Source organism: Schistocerca americana, unplaced genomic scaffold (genome assembly GCF_021461395.2).
Source record: "Schistocerca americana isolate TAMUIC-IGC-003095 unplaced genomic scaffold, iqSchAmer2.1 HiC_scaffold_1470, whole genome shotgun sequence".
Lineage (NCBI taxonomy): Eukaryota > Metazoa > Arthropoda > Insecta > Orthoptera > Acrididae > Schistocerca > Schistocerca americana.
In genome coordinates this window covers 17,501-22,500 of record NW_025725555.1, presented here as the reverse complement: position 1 = coordinate 22,500, position 5,000 = coordinate 17,501, and the positions used below count along the sequence as shown (strand labels likewise).

The window sequence follows — 5,000 nt, the reverse complement described above, 5'->3', positions numbered from 1 at the left end:
CGGGCGGTGAACCAACAGCGTGGGACACAAATCCAACTACGAGCTTTTTAACCGCAACAACTTTAATATACGCTATTGGAGCTGGAATTACCGCGGCTGCTGGCACCAGACTTGCCCTCCAATAGATACTCGTTAAAGGATTTAAAGTGTACTCATTCCGATTACGGGGCCTCGGATGAGTCCCGTATCGTTATTTTTCGTCACTACCTCCCCGTGCCGGGAGTGGGTAATTTGCGCGCCTGCTGCCTTCCTTGGATGTGGTAGCCGTTTCTCAGGCTCCCTCTCCGGAATCGAACCCTGATTCCCCGTTACCCGTTACAACCATGGTAGGCGCAGAACCTACCATCGACAGTTGATAAGGCAGACATTTGAAAGATGCGTCGCCGGTACGAGGACCGTGCGATCAGCCCAAAGTTATTCAGAGTCACCAAGGCAAACGGACCGGACGAGCCGACCGATTGGTTTTGATCTAATAAAAGCGTCCCTTCCATCTCTGGTCGGGACTCTGTTTGCATGTATTAGCTCTAGAATTACCACAGTTATCCAAGTAACGTGGGTACGATCTAAGGAACCATAACTGATTTAATGAGCCATTCGCGGTTTCACCTTAATGCGGCTTGTACTGAGACATGCATGGCTTAATCTTTGAGACAAGCATATGACTACTGGCAGGATCAACCAGGGAGCTGCGTCAACTAGAGCTGAGCAGCCGGCCGCCCGGGAGTGTGTCCCGGGGGCCCGCGCGAACACGCAAGCGTCCGCTCAATTATTCTGCAAACAGGAGGAGGCTGAGCTCCCCTGCACAATACACCTCGAAACCCTCTCAGGTCCCGGCGGCGCGCAGCGCCGTCCTAAGTACTTGGTCGGGTTCGAGAGAGGCGCAATCGCCCGGAGTTTGGCGAGTAGACGCTTTAGGTGCGACCACCCGTGCTCCCAACTGAGCTTGCCGCTGCCGACAGAGGCCCGGGAGCGTGCTGTCGTGGCATTGCCGGCGGGAGACAACACGCGCCACCTACGGTGGCCGGCAGCTCCAACGCCAGCGCCACAGAAGGACAAAAGCCCCACTTGGGTGCCGAAGCGAACTCTCCCAGCACAGCGCACGCGCCAACACGTCCGCACAGCTGCGATACAAACCACCTGCGAGAACCGCAGAGGCGACCGAGCAGCAGACGGCGTCGCGGCGCCGAGCGCCGGGCGGCGGCGCATCCTCAGCGCACACAGTCCTCAATCGGACCAGCACACTGCAGATGTCCACCGCGCTTCGCACCGGGCCCGCGAGGACCTACTTTGGCCGCACGGCGCCGCGTGCAGGGTGCGCCGGCGCGCAGCTGCGCCGCCTGCCGCCTCCGTCGGCCGGCGCGCCTGCCACTGGCCGCCCCCACCAGCCGGCTGTAGCGCGTGCGCCCACGCACCGCGCGGCCAGCACGCCGGGAGGCCCCCCCTCACCGGCCGGGGACGGTCCCACCCAGCCACCGCCGCGTATCGCTTCACACCCACATGCCATTCACGTTCGTGGGCATGGTGGGTATCGCTGAAACAACCGGTTGGTAGCTCAACCGATCGTCGCCATCACTGATTCACCTCTAGCGAGAACAACCGCACCACAACCGTTTACCAGTTGTTCATTTGCGTAACGTCACCAGCAAACGTAGACGTCCATCGCCATTTGCAAATTCAACGATTGTTGCATGCCTGTGTCAGGTGTCACGACACACTATGTCTGCCCACATACACGCAACAACATGTGCACGCTTCGCGAACACGTGGAAGGTGGCCCCCGTACGTATGCGATGTCCATTGCGCGAACGACTGTCAACCGGCCTCTGTCGCATGTCGCAGATGTGGAACGCAGTGCACCATGCTATCACGGTGTGTGAGAAGAGACGACTACGTCTGACAACACGCGCCACTACATCAACAGACGGCTCATGCTGATCGCCATCCACGGCATACCATACTGCAATCCAGCTCTTATAGGGAGACGACACGTAGCTGAGTGCACAATATTTGGACCGTATGGTTCGCCGTTGTTGGCGCAGTCGTGGTACGGTCACACATGTACCACGATGTATCATTCAGTACATGAGGACCAATGTGCAGTACAGTGTGTGATTTGGACGTACAACATCAGCGGACAGTTGACACACGCCGTACCACAACGTAGGCTGTGCTTCGCCATGCAAATGCCAATGAACAACTGCGAAGGGCATTGAGCATGTACGTCCTGCTGCCATCCGCATTACAGTGTATAGCTGCAAGGTGTTTAACATGAAGCGATACTCTGGGGACCAGGCAGTGCGAGTAGCAAACTATATTGCGGGGGTTGCAGTTAGGCAACACCACACTAATTTAACGCGTCGTATGACAATTACAGAGCAGGTTAAGGCCCAACGTGTGTTGGGTTAAGGCCCAACGTGTGTTGGGTTAAGGCCCAACGTGTGTTGGGTTAAGGCCCAACGTGTGTTGGGTTAAGGCCCAACGTGTGTTGGGTTAAGGCCCAACGTGTGTTGGGTTAAGGCCCAACGTGTGTTGGGTTAAGGCCCAACGTGTGTTGGGTTAAGGCCCAACGTGTGTTGGGTTAAGGCCCAACGTGTGTTGGGTTAAGGCCCAACGTGTGTTGGGTTAAGGCCCAACGTGTGTTGGGTTAAGGCCCAACGTGTGTTGGGTTAAGGCCCAACGTGTGTTGGGTTAAGGCCCAACGTGTGTTGGGTTAAGGCCCAACGTGTGTTGGGTTAAGGCCCAACGTGTGTTGGGTTAAGGCCCAACGTGTGTTGGGTTAAGGCCCAACGTGTGTTGGGTTAAGGCCCAACGTGTGTTGGGTTAAGGCCCAACGTGTGTTGGGTTAAGGCGCAACGTGTGTTGGGTTAAGGCGCAACGTGGGTTACGTTAAGGCGCAACGTGGGTTACGTTAAGGCGCAACGTGGGTTACGTTAAGGCGCAACGTGGGTTACGTTAAGGCGCAACGTGGGTTACGTTAAGGCGCAACGTGGGTTACGTTAAGGCGCAACGTGGGTTACGTTAAGGCCCAATATAGGTTAGGTTAAGGCCCAATATAGGTTAGGTTAAGGCCCAATATAGGTTAGGTTAAGGCCCAATATAGGTTAGGTTAAGGCCCAATATAGGTTAGGTTAAGGTACAATATAGGTTAGGTTAAGGTACAATATAGGTTAGGTTAAGGTACAATATAGGTTAGGTTAAGGTACAATATGGGTTAGGTTAAGGTACAATATGGGTTAGGTTAAGGCGCAATATGGGTTAGGTTAAGGCGCAATATGGGTTAGGTTAAGGCGCAATATGGGTTAGGTTAAGGCGCAATATGGGTTAGGTTAAGGCGCAATATGGGTTAGGTTAAGGCGCAATATGGGTTAGGTTAAGGCGCAATATGGGTTAGGTTAAGGCGCAATATGGGTTAGGTTAAGGCGCAATATGGGTTAGGTTAAGGTACAATATAGGTTAGGTTAAGGTACAATATAGGTTAGGTTAAGGTACAATATAGGTTAGGTTAAGGTACAATATGGGTTAGGTTAAGGTACAATATAGGTTAGGTTAAGGCACAATATGGGTTAGGTTAAGGCGCAATATGGGTTAGGGTAAGGCGCAATATGGGTTAGGTTAAGGCGCAATATGGGTTAGGTTAAGGCGCAACGTGGGTTACGTTAAGGCGCAACGTGGGTTACGTTAAGGCGCAACGTGGGTTACGTTAAGGCGCAACGTGGGTTACGTTAAGGCGCAACGTGGGTTACGTTAAGGCCCAATATAGGTTAGGTTAAGGCCCAATATAGGTTAGGTTAAGGCCCAATATAGGTTAGGTTAAGGCCCAATATAGGTTAGGTTAAGGCCCAATATAGGTTAGGTTAAGGTACAATATAGGTTAGGTTAAGGTACAATATAGGTTAGGTTAAGGTACAATATGGGTTAGGTTAAGGCGCAATATGGGTTAGGTTAAGGCGCAATATGGGTTAGGTTAAGGCGCAATATGGGTTAGGTTAAGGCGCAACGTGGGTTACGTTAAGGCGCAACGTGGGTTACGTTAAGGCGCAACGTGGGTTACGTTAAGGCGCAACGTGGGTTACGTTAAGGCGCAACGTGGGTTACGTTAAGGCCCAATATAGGTTAGGTTAAGGCCCAATATAGGTTAGGTTAAGGCCCAATATAGGTTAGGTTAAGGCCCAATATAGGTTAGGTTAAGGTACAATATGGGTTAGGTTAAGGTACAATATGGGTTAGGTTAAGGTACAATATAGGTTAGGTTAAGGCGCAACGTGGGTTACGTTAAGGCCCAATATAGGTTAGGTTAAGGCCCAATATAGGTTAGGTTAAGGCCCAATATAGGTTAGGTTAAGGCCCAATATAGGTTAGGTTAAGGCCCAATATAGGTTAGGTTAAGGTACAATATAGGTTAGGTTAAGGTACAATATAGGTTAGGTTAAGGTACAATATGGGTTAGGTTAAGGTACAATATGGGTTAGGTTAAGGTACAATATAGGTTAGGTTAAGGCACAATATGGGTTAGGTTAAGGCGCAATATGGGTTAGGTTAAGGCGCAATATGGGTTAGGTTAAGGCGCAATATGGGTTAGGTTAAGGCGCAATATGGGTTAGGTTAAGGCGCAATATGGGTTAGGTTAAGGCACAATACGGGTTAGGTTAAGGCACAATACGGGTTAGGTTAAGGCACAATACGGGTTAGGTTAAGGCACACATTGTTGTAAGGAAAGGTGTTTTCGGGGGGGGGGGGGGGCTGGTTTGTTGATTGTGATTATCGTAAGTAAATGACTGCGGCATCATCTGATTTGCCACGTCAGGGTGCACCTTTGGCTCATAACAGGCGGCGCTCTGATTCCATGCTTGTGGCAGACCTGTGTCTTTCATTCGTGCCATTGTTTGTGTGGTGTGACAGGAGGCAGTATTGTGATGTTGGGTGCACCCCTGTGTAGGACATGTGTGGGTGTTGGTGGCTTAGCTGAGCAATGGTGGTTGTCGGAAGGGTGGGATATTCTG

The 5,000-nt window shown here is 51.7% G+C and overlaps 1 non-coding gene across 1 annotated transcript in view; it reads right to left on the bottom strand.

The window, feature by feature from the left end:
• Window positions 1-685, bottom strand: part of LOC124569298 — a 1,910-nt gene extending 1,225 nt beyond the window's left edge. Inside the window, exon 1 of the ribosomal RNA XR_006971202.1 lies at window positions 1-685. This exon is cut by the window's left edge and continues 1,225 nt beyond it. This is a non-coding gene — a ribosomal RNA (small subunit ribosomal RNA).
• Window positions 686-5,000: the final 4,315 nt, after the last annotated feature.